At 40.8% G+C, this 17200-nt stretch overlaps 1 protein-coding gene across 3 annotated transcripts in view; it reads left to right on the forward strand.

The window, feature by feature from the left end:
• Positions 1-17200, forward strand: part of plxnb2a.1 (plexin b2a, tandem duplicate 1) — a 234582-nt gene that overhangs the window by 60827 nt on the left and 156555 nt on the right. For all 3 annotated transcript variants that reach the window (XM_004566399.6, XM_004566400.6, XM_076875810.1), the window contains exon 2: positions 5991-6048. The gene's annotated coding sequence lies outside the window, so the exon portion shown is untranslated. The remainder of the gene's footprint in view (positions 1-5990; positions 6049-17200) is intronic.

Raw genomic sequence — 17200 nt, forward strand, 5'->3', positions numbered from 1 at the left:
AAAAGGAAAGGTGTGGATTTACTGGTCAATCTACCCTCCAACCTTCATTTATGGTCACAAGCTTTGGGTAGTAACTGGAAGAATAAGACTGCAGATACAAGAGTGGAAAATTAAATGATGTCTTGATTAAGCCTTCTAGATATGAGGAGGAGTTGGGTTTTTCTGAGTCAGGCACTTGGAGTAGAACGGCTACCTCTCGCCATTAAAAGGAGAAAGTTTTAGAGGTTTGGGCAACTTGGATGCCTCGTGGGTGCCTCCTGGATGTCTCCTAAAGGATGAGTTTTGGGGGAGTCCTTCCAGGAGGAGGTCCCGGAGAAGATCAAGGCCATGCTAAGGAGATTACCTCCCTGCTGGCTTGGGAACGCCTCAGTGCCCCTCAGTAGAGCCACAGGAGGTGGCCTGGAAGAGGAAAGTCTGTGATTCTCTTCTTAGAGTGCTGTGTGAATAATGAGTGATGGATGGATGGCAGAAAGAAAGTGGACAGATTTCCCGGGGAGCTAAATCTTGCTATTAGGAAAGGAATGGCCAAAAAAACTCCTTTAGTTGTCGTAGTAAACTTATGTGTCTGTGGTCTCTGTGAGCATTGGAAAAAGCATTTGCATGCTCCTGATTCTATTCATGACTGGACCTTAGAGCTTTGGTCTTAAAAAATAAAAAATTCTCCCACTGAAAGTTGCTAACGACCACAAAACGACCTAGCTGTCATCACACGAGCCTGTCGATAGTCGATAAAAGCCAGGTCAGTATGACACAGACTTGATGCTGAGGATTGGAGTGAGCAGAACTTAATGAGAGGATGTTGAAAAGTAACGGCTGTACTGAAAAAGGTGCATGTGAAGAGGAGTTTTGAGAGGATATGTGGTAAAATATGTTTTTATTTATTTTAATGGGCTGATTTCTGGAACTTTTTTCATCACGCCTTGCATAATTGAGTTCAGATGGGGTTTGAGGAGGGAACTCTATCCAGTTTTCTTGATGTTCTCCGTTGTCTATCTAACTTGATAACCCTTGGAGGGTCTTAAGGACATTTATTGTCCTTAGGCCTAAAGGTGGATGTCTTTTTAAGGACCCTCCAAGGGTTAAAGGCATATAAAGCAACACAACACCTTGAAATCTGTGCTGAAAATAGTGTGCAGACACCTCAAGCTGTTCTGTGGGGTTGGAAAGCCTGGGTATGATTTTTATAAGGTGCACTAAGAAAGTGGATGACACAAGTGTTGCCTTAAATACAATAAAAACAGTAAAGAGGTAATCATGCTGTCAACCTGTCCTCTGTTACAGAGTGTTTAATAAAAGAAACTGTCAGTGTTACTGTCTCATTGTGACAGATTTTTTCTTTGATTCAATTCTAAGTGGAAAAACTCAACTTCCACATATGTGTCTGTGTCTTTTCAGAAAATACATAGCGGTGTATATAAGACCGTCCCACTATGGAGAACAAGCGAGACGCAGAAACATGAACACCCACTCACTTTGAATAATAGACTGCTTAAGTCTCAAGGATGCTGTGCTGCAGTACAGAAGGTTGTATTTACCCCGTGGTACATGCATGATCGATTGACAGAATGTTGAAGGAATGCAAAATATCCAGTTGATTAAAAAGTGAAAGTGTTAAGATTCTTTTTCTGCTGTCAATTAACCGAGCTCCTCGCCTTACCTGAAAGCTCTCTCCACATTTATAGAGAAACATAACTGACCGTTGGTTTTACACCAGTTATGCTGCCTCTAACATTGTTGAGCATGACAGGTTCCATGGTGGGTCAGTGATGGTCTGGAGAAGCATAACATTTGAGGGCACAGACTTCTACACAGTTTACAACAATGCTCTGACAGCCATCAGGTATCTGAGTGAAATCCTTGGACCCACTGTCAGACTGGTGCAGTGGGCCCTGGGTTCCTCCTAGTAGACGACAATGCCCTGACTCATGTGGTGAGATTATGCAAGTAGTTCCTGGAGGATGAAGGCAGTCCATACCACTGACTGGCCCTAATGCTCACCTGAACAAAATCCAATAGAACACCTCATCGACATTATGTTTTGATCCATCCAACGCTGCTAGGTTGCACCTCACACTGTCCAGGAGTTCAGTGATGGTCCTGATCCAAGAGGAGATCCCCCAGGACACCATTCGTTATTTCATTAGGAGCTTGTATGCAAGCATGTGGGAGCGTACAAACTACTATTACTGTTTTGAGTTGCTGCAGTGACGTTTTGGCAAAATGCTCTGCTCTTTGGTTTTCAGGATGGTTTTGAATTCAGCCCTCTGTAGGTTGATGATTTTCATTTCGGTCAAACGATGTGGCATTCTTTCATTCCTAACATGTAACCAAGTCCATATCAGTGCAGATATCCAGCATTATTGTATTCCTAGTAAGATCTGATGTGTTTACTATCTACTCATAAGTTGGTCAACAGTAGCTTCAGCTCTCATTGAGACTCGCGTCGGCTGTGGTGTCGCTTTTGGCTTTTGAGGGAATCTGCTATCTTGTTTCTTCTTTTTCTCAGTTCGTGGCCATAGATCAGGGCAGGGAAATAGGAGCTGTGACTTTTGACTTCTCCTTTCCCCTCTCATGAACAAAACCCCAATATGCTTTTCTCTAGTCTGCAAAGAGTCATGAAACCAGAGGCACCACATCACCTGCAAAATGCTAAATGCAACCTTGAGACTACAGAGTCAGACGCACGTCGGCTTTGACTTGAAATTCGTTCCATAATAAGTTATGAATCTGTAACAAAAGGAGCCCCCAATGGATTCCAGTATCCACCTGGAACTACTCTGACTTCTTGCTCACACTGCAGTTCAAATAAAAGCGATACAGGTAAACTGACGATAAGACAGAATTGGATTCAGGAACGCTTTGATTCAGCTTTCATTAAAGCGCGTGTTTTTTTTTTTTTCAAATTTGATCAAAGCAGCTTTTTATTTCATGCATGAAATGGGGAAAAGGTCCAGATCACCTCCAACATCAGAGTCCTGAGAGCGTTAAAATTATCTCCTGTCATGCATTATGAATGGACTGAGGATCAAGCAATAGAAAATATTAACTGACAGCTTTCTTATCTTTTTAAGTCGCTTTTTTCTTTGTCATTTTCAACTAAATCTTGCATTTCCTTTCAAATAAAGTTTAATTTAGCTTCAGTTCTTTCCGTTAAACAAATGGGATCACCAGCAGATATACTCCTAAAGAATCTGGCCTTTTTAGTCACCGTGCTCTAATGCAGAGGAGCAAAACGAAAAAGCAAAAGGAAAGAAAATTAATCAGTAACTATTTTCTCTTTTCCAGCTCATACGGTGTCAGGATTTTGCTTTTATGAAACCTTAAATTTAAATATCTTTAGCCTGAGACTAAAGGCCTGGTGGATTTTATAAGGTAGTAATTAGAAGATGAATCCATAATGAAAATAATCACTGGTTTGACCTCCAGTTAGAGTTAACAGAATCATTCATTTATATTTCAGCACTCAGTGCTCCACAGAGAGAAGGAAATGTTTGTAGAAAGATAACCAAAGTTATTATAAAGTTATAAGTTTAGATGGAGAATTTCCAGCTGCAACGCCTGAACTGAGACGCAGGCAAGCCGATTTCAGAAGGCCTCAAAATTTTCAATGACGCCTCACAAGATGAAGGATTAATAAGCAACGTATTTAACGAGGAATTCAGTCGTTAAACTGCCATCTTTCAGCTAAACAATGCAGCAAATTTGAGCAGGCCCTCTGGGTTTTTTCCTCCAGAACAAACAGCCAAGTCGGGCGTGTGAATGTTAGAGGAAATAACTTATCGCTGGGCTGCAGGTCAAACAGAGGCTAATCGTTTGACACTCGGCAGCTGGATGCATGTTTACCCAGCAGAGTTTGTATCGTGTGTATTTATAGGATCGGCACTAATCACCAGCAACAACTTCCCAGGGGTACACTCTGAGGAATATCAAAGCTAATACGAATTATCTTTTTTTATTTTTAAAAGAACTGAAAACAGACTTAACTGAAATCGTAGCCGTTAACCACTACTTTTTAAGACCTGTAGATATTAATAGATGTTACCATGTCTTTGACTTGTTGCTTTGATTCATTGAAGTCTTCACACGCATCCAAAATCTTTCAGATGCTGCCTTAATCACAAGGAGTCGCCACACTGGGTAGCTCCGCATGTTTGATTTGGCAGATTGTTAAAAATGCTGATCATAAGCACGCTGCTCGCAGATGGACACCTGACAGGCACCTAAACTTCAGCGACACAGAGAAGCGTCACGTAATCCACTTCAAGGGAAGAGCCGATTATTGATGTCAGCATGTGCACACAAAACGTTTTACAGCATTTACAAATCATTCTCATCTTCAGGAATCAAACGGGCTGCAGCGTGGCGCGGTTGTTGGCGCTGCTGCCTCACAGCGAGAGGGAGCAAACCATATTTATTTATTTATGCGGTGCTTTTCCAAGACAAAGCACTTTACAAAACTGATCTAAGATGGTGCAAAATCTTTTCAAAAAGGGGACAGCGGATGAAAGAATATAAAAGAACAAAATGTACAAAATACAAAAATGACATTTACACTCATTGGAGGTAAAATACTACAGAACTAAAAGTGGAGTAAGTCCACAGACTCAGCAGACCTCAGAGGAGCAGGCGGAGCGCTCCACAGCTCAGGTCTGGCAACAGGTTTCCTTTCTGAACCCAGGTGAACCTCTTCTGTGTGCTGTTTGCTCCAGGGGCGCTGCTTATTTCTGCCCACGGCACACCTCACAGAGCATATTCCAAATCTAAAGATTTTCATTTCATGGCTAAGTAGAGGTTTAAAAATCCTCTCTGATGCCTCACAGATAAGCCACAGGTGTCCACACTGGGAGGCTGGAGGAGGGGTAGCGTTTGAGGAATCACCGATTCATCGGGAGCTGCTTTGGGAGCTTCATGTCCTGCATAAAACCCTTTGGTTAGATTCAGTGAAAGATTGCGGTTTCGGTTAAAATGTGCCGTTTTTATAACGTTTATGCTGCACACATTGTCAGAAACTCTGTGTACTGGCACTGACACCAAAAAAGCTTGTGCAGAAGAGAACTTGAGAAAACTGAACTGTTTGTCCATAGAAGGAAAAACAGGTTCATCTTTATAACTCATAACTCTGATCAGTCAAATCTTTTCTTTCTGAAGGACAGATTATCAGATGGAGTCTTTCCGTGGACTTTAGTGTGTAGAGTTTCAGTTGGTTCGTCCATATTTTTCAGACATTTGGCTTATATGAACAACTCTGTTGCCTTTGAGCTTTTAAATTGAGCTAATGGTGCATTTAATGCATTTTCTATGAGATTCATGTTAAGCGTTTTTTAAAAGTTCCCTTTGTGTGAAGTGCGATGGAAATTCCTGCATGTTAAGAGCCGGGATCGGGGCGCCGTGTCATGAATGGCATGAAATCACTTTAATCAGGGGTAACTGTGAAGTACTGAAGACTGCGTTAATCTGAGCTTGGTCACCCTGCCAGGCTGTGGAGTTAAGTGTTCTGCCTCGTGGCTGATTGGTAGTGTAGGTGGTTGATTAGTTTGGTCCAGATCACAAAGTCTGATTGAGCTGAGTCACAAAAAAGTTGGAGGCTGAGTGATTCCTGCATTAGGCGTAATTAGCATGTGTGTGTATATGAGCAGCGTTGGTGTGTGGGGGTGTCGTCTCCTCTGAAGTTTACTTCCTGGCTGCTTCTTTCTCCTGTTTTTCAGCTGTTTCTGAGCATAATTAACCTTCTATCAAATGGTGGCGTAAACCTCATCGCTTCAATTTTGTTAATTTGTGTGTTTCAAGTCGAACTCCGTGGGAGAGTTAATTAGCGAGTTCAGATTTAAAGCTACGAGTGATTCGCCGGGCCGCGTTCACACAGCAGCAATGTTTTTGAATGTTTAAACCATCGAACCCAAAAATATGCATTTATGTTCGAAGCTTTGATCAATAAGTTTACCAAGTATAACTAAAGGAAATAACAAACTCAACTCTTGTGTCTTTTGTAGGTGAGGAGAGAGAGGTTCTTCATGTCATCAGGGTTCAACAGGCTTCATCACTGAACAGGTAAGATTTGATCACCTCCACCCTAATCTTCCCTCTTTGCCTTCTAAGATCTCTAATCAGAGCTTCACTCAGGACCTGCTTTCAGCCACCTGACGATGTTATTTCAATGACGACCTCAGTGGTAGACTTGTGATTGAAGGAAAATATTGATTTTTTTTTTTTTTTTTTTTTTTTTTTTGATGATTTGGTGGACTGCCTGCTTGAGAACTCAACTGAACCCCACCTTTTTGTTCATCCTGAGGGTGCTAGCAGTCTTTCATCTGATTGCTTCATGTAGGTCCTCACATTTTCTAAGATTTAAAACATCTGTATACCACTGGGAGATACATTTTAACTAGAGATGGCACGATACCACTTTTTTATGTCCGATACCGATACCGATATCATAAATTTGGATATCTGCCGATACCGATATGAATCCGATATAGTGTTTTTTAATCAACAAAACTGTTTTTTAAAATATCTTGCTGCATTTTGCAAGTCTGCAAGTTCATACTCAAGTTTAAAACAACAACTACACTAAAGCTATTCTGTTATACCTGTATACAAAAAAAATATTTCATAGTTCAGCAATACTGATCAATCTAATAAACTTAGACCTACACCATCCTCCCTATTCTGGTATTTTAAAGAGTACTTAGCGTAAATATTAAGCAACCTAACTAATAGGGTTTCAACTCCCAGCAACAACAAAAATAAATAAATAAAAAATAAGGAACCACCCCTCACGCTCCACCTCATGATGCTTAATCGACGTAATCAACCTTAATTTGATGCAGTGTGAAAAAAAATGCACAGAAATCAATTATTTTTCAAGAAATATTAAATAGATTCAACATCTTTCTTCAACAAAATTGCAGACTGCACAGATGGTACCTTCCCAAAGGAAAAAGTACTATAGCTTACTAGGGTATATATATTAGACTTAATAGTCACTATATACAGTAATTGACTTCTATTCATTTTACATCAAATTAAAACTTTGTGTGTCAGATAATTATTTATTAAAAGCTAGACATTTTAAATGAGAATAAGAAAGAAAAGTATGTCTTTGTGCCCCCTTTTCCCAGTTAATGCCCTATCGGCCCCCCTGGCTAAACTTTGCTAGATCCGCCCCTGCACAGTTACCAGCGTCAGCTACGTAGAAAAAGATCCTGGAGTAGAAAGTAATAATAAATAAATTCTAACAACAGCTTATCAAGCTTAAACGTGCTGCTGTTGTTCAGCCGCTGGTTTCCTCTTTCTGGTGCAAAGTGGGCCAAAAACAAAGACGGACTCGCGACAGAAAAGCCGATCAGCTGATCATTTAAGCAGTTTCACGATTGAAGTAGCAGCCGGAGAGCGAGAGGCAGTCGCTCGTTAAGCTTAACGCAGGAATGCTTTACAAACATTCAGAGATGGACTTACACACTTGCTTTACTTCTCTCGGGGATAACTTTGTCGGAGATGAAATGCCAGGTTGCTAGCGAAGCTCCAAATGCTATCCAGACCACAGGTCCCGCATGCCACAGCCGCTCTATCACGTGATGCATACTGCTCCGACGTGCTAACGTTCTGAGGTGAGTTACGGCGTGTTGCAAGTTTTGTGAGGTGCTTTCGTGATATTTAATGGATCGGATTACATTTTTTATTTTTCTCCGATATCCGATCCAGTCATTTAGGTCAGTATCGGACCGATACCGATACGTAATATCGGATCGGTCCATCTCTAATTTTAACATATTTTACTCTATTCAGAAGTGTTTGGATGCGAGCGTCAGTTTAATTCAAATCTTATTTAAACAACTCGAGTTCACAGCAACAGTTGTTCCAAGGTGCTTAGATAAAGACCCTGCAATATTAGATGGGGAACCCCAACAATTAGGCGTTCCCCTTTGGACATGCACTTAATGACAGTGGAGAGGAAAAACTCCCTTCAAGCAGGAAGGGAGCTCCTACAGAAATGGGCTCAAGGAGGGGCAAACATCTTGGAGAACAGAAAAAGGACAAAAAACAAACTACATGAAAGAGAAAACATGCACAGTGTCATGTAAATGGCACAAGGAGAAGTCCTCAGTGCATTGTGGGAAGTCCGACAGCAATCTAAGCCTAAAGCAGCATTAAACTGTAAACTTCCCTTCCAAGAACCTCCCTTCACTTCTGTTATACTTATCAGTAGAGCAGGGCGATATGGCCAAAAATATTTATCACGATATATATTTGAAAATTTGCGATAATGATATAACCGACGATATAATTGATGCGAGACAAAATACAACTCCACAACATTACTAGCGCAAAAAGACAACCTTCCATTTATTTTCACTTAAACAAGAAGCTGGTTTTTATGTACATTAAAGCTTTATAAAAATGTAACAGTGCAAATGCAAATTCCTTGCTGAAAGTTTAACCAAAAGGCATTTCCAGTAGAAATGGGCTGACATATCCTGAGCATAACCATGTATAATATCCACTGAAGTTAAAAAGAGGTGCTTTGCAACATTAAACTGCATTGTGCAGTACGCATTTTTCAGACCATAAGGTGCACGGGATTATAAGGCACATTAAGCGAAACAAAGCAGTCAGATAAATCAAACTTTATTAAACTCATTCTTCTTGCTTCCTCCACTTTTGTACCATTGATTCATTAATGTTGAATTCTCTGGTAGCTGCTCTATTCCCATGTTGTTGCAGTATATTAATGACTAACCTTGTATTGTGGATGGATTATCTCAGTTGTTCTCCTCACTGAAGTTCGGTCCGTTTACAGCATCCTGCCATGCGATTGCATTTGTCTCTAACCATGAGGAACCTTCACGTTAACTTTTATAAGTGGAAAAGTGTTAGTGTTCGTAGTCCAGCTTCACTGTTTATGTTATGCTAACATAGCTGTGTCGCTAGCGATCACGTAGCACATCATTATATACCAGCTAGCCCAACTTCAGTAACCCTACAAACGTCACTGCTGTTTAGTTTCCTGTCTTCATTTATGTTGGAAGTGATAGCAGAGCTGTACGTTTGATTTTTTTCAGAAATCTCTCAGTCAGAACATGCTATATCATGCTTAGGTAACTAGCAAAACTAGCGAGCTAACTTCCGCTAGCTTCCTGCTAACTTCTAACTCCGTTAAATGTAATAAATTTTGTTTTCATGGATGCCTGGAAGTTAAACTTCATAGTTACACCTGGTAAAGCAGCAATGCTGATCGTTTTATTGAAGATGAAAGAATTTAGACAGTTTTTAACTCTCAGTGATGCTGCAGTGTTGTTTGACCTGAAGTATACGGAGTTTAGGACCCAGATTACTCCCAGATTTAAGAGCATCTTAGTCCGACAAATACGACAATAGCGATGGCCGCTTGCATGTTCTGCAAAAAAATGTGCTTTGTCGTGTATCTGACGGACAAACACCAAACCAGTTACACATCACTGAAGTTGCACCGTTTTTACAAACCAATTCTGGTTCATCTGTTTCACTCAAGAATCGGCCATGTGCGTATGAAAACAAAGGCACTGCGCACGCGCGTTTTACTCACATTCTATTGCGATATTTCATTTTCCTATCGTTGCCTAACATTATACCGGTATTACCGTGAACTTTGTAATATGGCCCAGCCCTACTTATCAGTACTTCTTATGGCCTGTTTTGGAAAGCAGTGGTAAAATCAGCTGCAGAAAGGGGTCACCATTTTAATATACAAATTCATTTTAAACCCAAGTTTAAAACTTTTATTTAAAGAAATCAAATTTTGGCTTTTGTAGCTTTTTAATATATCGGAGCAAACTATGACTCAGAACTGGTAAACGGATCAGTGATTGAGGAATTGTGAGACAGAAGATGAATCCCTGGGACTCTTATCTCCACCTGACCTTTTATGTGGTGCAAACAGCAGGTCAAACACTGGAGTTAACTCTGAATTAAGTTTCCTGTCAGCTGAACATTGATTTTGGCTGTTAGCTTTTTACACCGATGATAAAAACATGACTGACAGGTCAGAGCACAGTCATTGATTCGGCTGTAGTGGGCTTCACTGACACTGATGAAGACACAAACCATGAAAACTTAAAGGTGAACAGATCTTGTTGTGCATCCTGTTGTTTGTTCATTGCTTGAAAAACTGTTTAAACACAATGCTGTGATACATTCACCAGTTTGCAAAGTGGTAAATAAAGATTATTCAGATTTTTTACTTAGGTACATTTGAATGTTTACTTACTTCAGTAGCTTATAAATCCAGAAGATGTATAATGAGAATACATGCACTTTGAAAATCAAATAGCAATTATAGAAAATTATGTTTCTACTTTGCTTTTTATGTAATAATGCAACATATCTGTAAATGAATGACTGTAAAAGCTGACTTTTTAAAGCTTTAAAGTAATTTAAAGTAACGGTGTAGAGTATAAAATATAATATTTAGTGGAGTAGAAGCAGAAAGTTGCATTACACGTCAGTAAATGCATGAAGTTATGTTGCTGCTGGTCCTGTCCGTGCTCTCATCCAGTGTTGTTGGCCACTGCAAGACCGTACTCTAGTACAATGATGTTGGTAGGGGTGGCCAATTGGGGTCCCACCTGTGGCCTGGAGTAGGTCTGCTTTGCATGGGATTGGAAAACACTGTTTCAAAAATGGCCACAGAGATTTTCTGCAGTTAGTGGTAAGAATGTAAAAATGCTGGTTCTGCTTTTCATCAGTCCAACAAGTTTTTACTCGTAGCTTTCTGTTGTATAATGAGTATTACACCCTCACGGGGTACAGTGTAAGAGCGCTGTGGTATTTTATTGATAAATTCCTCCACTCAGACAAAGACCTACTGCTTTTCTTTCTGTGGGCTATATCATATAAAATTCTCAAAGTCGCTTCATTAAAGTGAAGTTGCTGTGTCAACACATACCTTTTGCTTAAGTGCCTTCTTATTATTTAGCCTCACAATGGACACAGACACATGCAGTATTTCTGCAACACACACGGGAGGCTGTCAGGGTGATGGAGAGAGCACAGGAAGGGGCGTCTGATAACGCGTCCAACACAGGAAGTAGTTCTGCAGTAATGAAACAGTTGTGGAGCTGTGCTGATGATTATCATAAACAGTCTTAAGTACAACAAAAGACTGTCTGTTAGTATTTAACAGTGTGTATTGAACAGAGTCGAGATCATATCAGGTGGTAAATCCTTTGAAGTGGAACATTTCCACTCGGCTGTTTCACCTTAAATCAGAAGAGCTCCCGCTGATGCCCAGTTTGAACTGAAAATCAAAGCTTGGTGCATCCATGTTATAATCTTCTTTCCTGTCTTTTGCTATTTTTGCAATTCTGCCACCTGAACATCAGTGGAATAGTGTGAGATTATTAGGGCTCACTCACAGGATCCAAATTCTTTGCAACTGGGGGGGGGGGGAGGGAATTGCTGTTTGCTAGAAGATTTGTATTAAGAGGCCCCAGCCTGGATTCAAATGCAGGACCTTAATGTGAGGCTCACAATTGTAACCGAGCCATGGTTAGTGCTGTTTGGAGGCGATCCATCTCTGAACAATTGTGATCCCACTCGGGACTGACAGCAGTCAGTCTCAGATTGAAGGTTTGTAGGCTGGTGTGGGACTTTAAACTGTAACCGGTGTGCACATGGGTCGATTTCTGTGGTTGAAAGCTCTGGAAAACACCCATTAAATGGACTTTAAGTTAAGTTTGTCAAACAGTGCTTACATGTTTTTATATTTGTTGATCAGACTAACAAATAAGGTAATAAACACAGGGTCGTGAGTGAGTGACGGACAATAATTGAGACCAAATAGTGATGAAAAGGGGGAACAGGAGCTTAGGTCCACCACAAAATGCAGAAAATATAGAAAACCGAAAGTGAATGATTGGCCTTATAAAAGAGGTCAACGGAGAACTAAACACATCAGGTAACGTGTGGTTTTGCAGTGGACTGGAAATGAAATGAACATGGGCAGATGGGTAACATAAAAGTGTGCATTGGGGTAATGTGAGCAATTTGAAACTGGCTTTCACAGATGACCAAATAAAAATGCATCAATTAGCTGCATCTAACATAGATTTCCAGATTTTTCCATTAATTAGAACTAAACATCAGACTCGTGACATCAAGTGATCACTTCTGAGTGTAAATACATAAAACTGTCACCAATACTTACACATTTCAAAGTGTGCATTCAGCTATCATCAGACTGTAGCGATGGTAGCGATCGACAGATGTCCAGCCCTATAGTTAAAATTCAAAAGCAGTGCTGTTCATACTTAAAATTTATACACACAGGGAAGACCTCTGTTGACCCCAGGTAGTGCATTATCCATATTCTCTTTCTCTGATCCAGCCTGTGTTAGGAAGACACGCTTCTCCACATCCAGTATTCACCCACCCTCTCATCATCCCGGCCGTATATTCCCAGGAGCCTCTTGACCAAATGTGGAGGCTCAAATTTCAGACCACTGAGACGGGAACTCCAAGAACTTCTGTTCATAGACAACGGTTGAGACGAACACTGTTTGTTGAAATGCACACGTGCAGTTTGTGGTGTTTTTAAATACACTTTAGATCCTGTTGAGTGAAGTGTTGTAATTTTCTTGCTGGTTTTTGTAAATTGCGGTTTTTGGGTTGTATACACAGCTAGTTCAAGGAATTGTTCAAGGGTTGCAATGGGCTGGCTGTAATGCTAGTGACTGCGACAAGTACCAAATGTTCAGCAGCGAAGCCTTCTAAACAAAGATGACCCAACAAACTCTCCAAAACAAAACCTTAACTTTAACTCTTCATTTACCCCAGAGGCTTTAAACCTACTGATCCCAAATCCTTCTCTCTGAAGGGCTATGGCTGAGTAGTCGTGTTTTCACCAAGAACTCAAGAAGATTTCAGGAGAATTGGATTGTTCTCAGGTCATTCATGCTTCCATCTTGCACAAACATGTTCCTACTATCGGGAATAATCTTAGTTTACTCCTTTGCTTTAGGCAAGGGTGCTGCCTGGATGTAGAGCGCTCAGCTGGCCCGTCATACAGATATGATACAAGTTAAAGTTCTGACTGTGCATTATTGAGTAATGTCTGGAAAAGTCAGCAGTGCAGTAAGGCTGTTTAAAAAGAAGCCATTAAAAGATAAAAATTGCATCATAATTTTCTGTAAAACTCCAAAACATATGTCAGGTCATAAAGCTTATAAATGTAATTGTAAACAGCTTATTTTTCTTTTTTTTAAATTTATGTGTGTTTATAATATCTGTGTTTATGTATTTATATTAGTTCACATGCTTTTTCCTGCACACGCACACCCACGCTCCTCTGGGAGCTGCACAGGAAAGCGCTGGTTTGTTTTGCAGGAGGAAGTTCAGTGTGTCTGCGTCTTCATTTCAGTGTGGGTGTTTGTGCGTCTCGGAGGGGAGCCACAGCTGCGAGGCCTGGCTCCATACTGTAAACTCCACTCGCGCTGGAGAGGACAGAGACTGTCATCGTTACTGTTAACAAGTCCAGCAGCTCCCTTACTAGCTCCAGCAATATCTGCGCTGAATTATTGCACATATAGTGCATGCATAGAAGAGCATCAGCTGCAGTTTCTTTCCAGATGCATTCACTCTGCAATGAATTTGATCAAACAGGATTTATGTCCGACACAAAAAGCAGCCACTCGGATACAGTACCAACATGCTCACGTATACCTTTTTGTATTGCACCGCTTCTCCTTTATTATATCACAGAGCTTCCGTGATTGCACAGGCCTCTATTAACAAAAAGATTTCCGAGTTCCTTCTTCAAATTTGCCCTGCAGAAAAGGTTCTCTGGCAGTGAGAATGACTGTCAGGAGGAAGCAATTGTGCATACAGGGACTGAACGCCTACGTGTGAGCGCGGTGAAAAGGATGCAACAAGCAGTGGATGGATGAAAGAGATTTATTTCCTGGTTAGACACACAACATTAGGTGTGGCTTGGAATTCAAAGTGCAGTGTTTGACTTTAACATTTAATGGAGAGAAAAAAATAAGGTTTGCTATGGTAGACAGCTGCACTTTGTGGCGGGCTACAGCTCCAGAGACTTTCTTGTTTGTTAGTTCACATTTTTATAAATGGACACAGTTAAATGTGCCAAATATATTAGCAGGTCCTTTAAGTGTTCCTATCACAGACAGTCAACACCTGGTTGATTTGATGCTGAAGTAAACTCCATGATTTGGTAGCTTGCAGAACCAATTTCAATAGCAATGTGGATACAGGTTCATTGAGGTTTGTGGGCATTTATTTATGCACATTCGCCTCCGCAGCATTTTAGTCGGGTCTGAACATTGACTGGAATTCTGTGTCGTTTGTTTTTCAGTCATTCTGTCAGAGATCTGCTGCCATTCTTGGGATCATTGTCCTACCCCATAAACGACTTTTAGTCCAGCTTTAGCTACAAGGTGGACCACGTCATTTGACTCTAGAATAGTTTGGTGTACAGAAGAGTTCATGGTTCCCAGCCCTGTGGCTGTAAAACAAGCCCAAATAAAAAGGACGTTGTTCCAGAAGTCTTGGTTGAAGTCTTGCTTGGTTGGTTCAGAAGCAACTTTGGAAAGCTAAGCCATACTGCCATGTTTTAATTTTTTTTTTAATTGTTTTTTTTTAATTAACATGCTAACTGAGGCCTGTAGAGTCAGAGATGTAACTTGTGGGTTTTTGCGGTTCCTCTGAGTTGCCCTGTATCACTTTGCAGTGAATTTGCTGTGAGTTCCAGTCCAGGGAAGACTGTGATATTGTGTTAACACATTGCTGAACACTACAGACCAGCAAACTGTCAAAACGTCTGCTTTTATTGAGGTGGCTAATCAAATGCTCAACAATCAGTTGAGCATTTGATTAGCACCACCTGGCTGCTGCTGTCTTTATTAACTCTTATGAAAGGGGTGAGGCTGTACATGGTTTTTCACATGACTATATAAAAGTTAAACGGTACAGTAATGCATTAATTTGTGCATTTACCATCACTATCTTTTATTCAGGAGAATAACATAAAAATAGTTATTAGATGTCCTGTAAGATTAACTAAAAACTGGTTCTGGAAGGTTTTTTTGTGGCATCTTTATTCCTGCTGTAAAGTTGGGAATCTTAACGTGGGAGTTTGTGGAGGCTGACTCGCTTTTGGAGTCAGCCTCATGTGGACGTCTGAGGAACTGCAATTTTTGGCACATCAGCATTGGTTTCTTTATCTCTCTAAGAAGATTTCTCTGCATTTATTGATAATAGATAAAGAACATACAACTGTTCATGGAGAAAATAAGCTATACTGGACAGAGCAAAATAAAAATCTGCAAATCACCAGCTAAACCAACTTTCAGTTGTTCTTTTACACTTTATCTTCTTCATCTGACTCTCTCTTTCTCTCTCACTGTGCTACCCTTTCCACTCCCTCATGCCCCCCCTCTGCATTTGCCATTACTGTTATTGGTAATAACATTGTAGAGTAGACTAGATTGGAACAGAGCTTTAATGTCCCCGAGGGGCAATTTGGCCTGCAGATGGTATTTTGTTACGAAAGATCCAACCAGAGTGAAATCCAAGGGACAGTATTTTCACACCCACTGCTAGAGACGGTATTGTATTTTAGCTCAGAAAACGCCAATAGTTGATGGCATAAATTACCTCATATACCTGCTGGTGCCACCTACCTCTGCCCTGATGGACTCAATTTGGCTCTCTGTGTAAAGGTTGCTTGGATTTCGGTAAATGACCTGACATTTCTGCACAGCTTTTATACAAGAGAGGGGGAAAAGAAGGCTGATTCACAGTCACATTTTTCTTTGCAATTTGACTCTGTACTTGACAGGCCTGACTCGAGCCCCTCCTCATTATTGCTTAATATATGCTGGATATAGCTTTAATATTGTATCGTAATATGTATAATTTAAAGTTGTGCTGAATTTTGTATGAGGAGGCTGTATTTGAATTCAGGGATGGTGATGCTGGAGGTGACAGACGGAGTCTCACGGAAAGAATAAGTTCCCCAATAATTAGTCACAACAAAGCGGGAAAATGAAAAGGCTCATGAATGGATGCAGATATAAGCAGGAGTGGACAAAGACGTGTACGTTCGTCACTAATGAACCGACTTGATCGGACTCTGACAATCACGGGCTGATTATCGCGGCGTCCGCAAGGGCCAACTTATCCGTGTGTGTGCTGATGAAAACTTCGTCTCGCTGTAAATGTGCTGATGCACGATTTAAAAACTACTTTTAAAAAGAAAGAAAGAAGTGATCTCTTTCACTCTCTTATCTTGCGTCCTTTATTATATCCCAGCATTCAGATGGGTACAGCGTGAGATGAGAGAATCAGTTTGTATTGAACATGGCTGAATGCAGTGCTGATGAAAGCTTATGCTGATAATAGCTTTTTCATTATGTCCTTAGCCAGGCTTGGCATTTCATTTTCTATTGCAGACAGAGAGACAAGTTCAGATTTTCACCACCGCTGCTTTGGGTGTGTGCCGCGTCTCTGGGCCGGGGTTCGATCGTGTGTTTGGAATATTAGTTTTTATATTGCATTTCTGCTCGATTAAACGCCGCGCAGACAGGGATGTGGGGCACGAGAGGTTGTATTTACGCCTAAAAATAGACGTCTACGATTAATGGAAATCAAACTGAAGCGGCAGATGTTTGAGACTAAATGCCAGCCTGTAGCTCATGGAGCTTGGTAGATTTCATGTAATTTATGCTGCTGTGATCAGTCATGATGTTCAGATATATTTCCCAGATAGGTGGTTATCAGTGCACCAACAGCTGGAAAGCTTAATTAAAAATCAGAAAAGTAAATAGTTGACTGTAGCCTGATACCGTTTGTATTTCCACCAGCAAGCTACTGTAGTTGATTGTCTAACATTTGTCTTATCCATACGCAGTGAAGTGCCGTGGACCTGCCGGCCAAGTCTCGCTCCTGCATTTTAGAATTTGTCGGTGATTTATTTTCTGTATTTACGGGCATCAGCACAGGAAACAATTGGCAGGAAGTATCAACCACACCACAGAAACTTGGTGACATTCAGCAACAAAGTATGGAGTAAAATAATCTGTGCTGGGTCCTGAGTTTTCCCAACTTTCAGCGAAGCAATTGAAGCGACTACCAGTGAGAGCAGAGACTGATACAGTGGGGCAAAAAAGTATTTAGTCAGCCACCGATTGTGCAAGTCCCCCCACCT

This window comes from Maylandia zebra, linkage group LG17, assembly GCF_041146795.1.
Source record: "Maylandia zebra isolate NMK-2024a linkage group LG17, Mzebra_GT3a, whole genome shotgun sequence".
NCBI classification, from domain to species: Eukaryota; Metazoa; Chordata; class Actinopteri; order Cichliformes; family Cichlidae; genus Maylandia; species Maylandia zebra.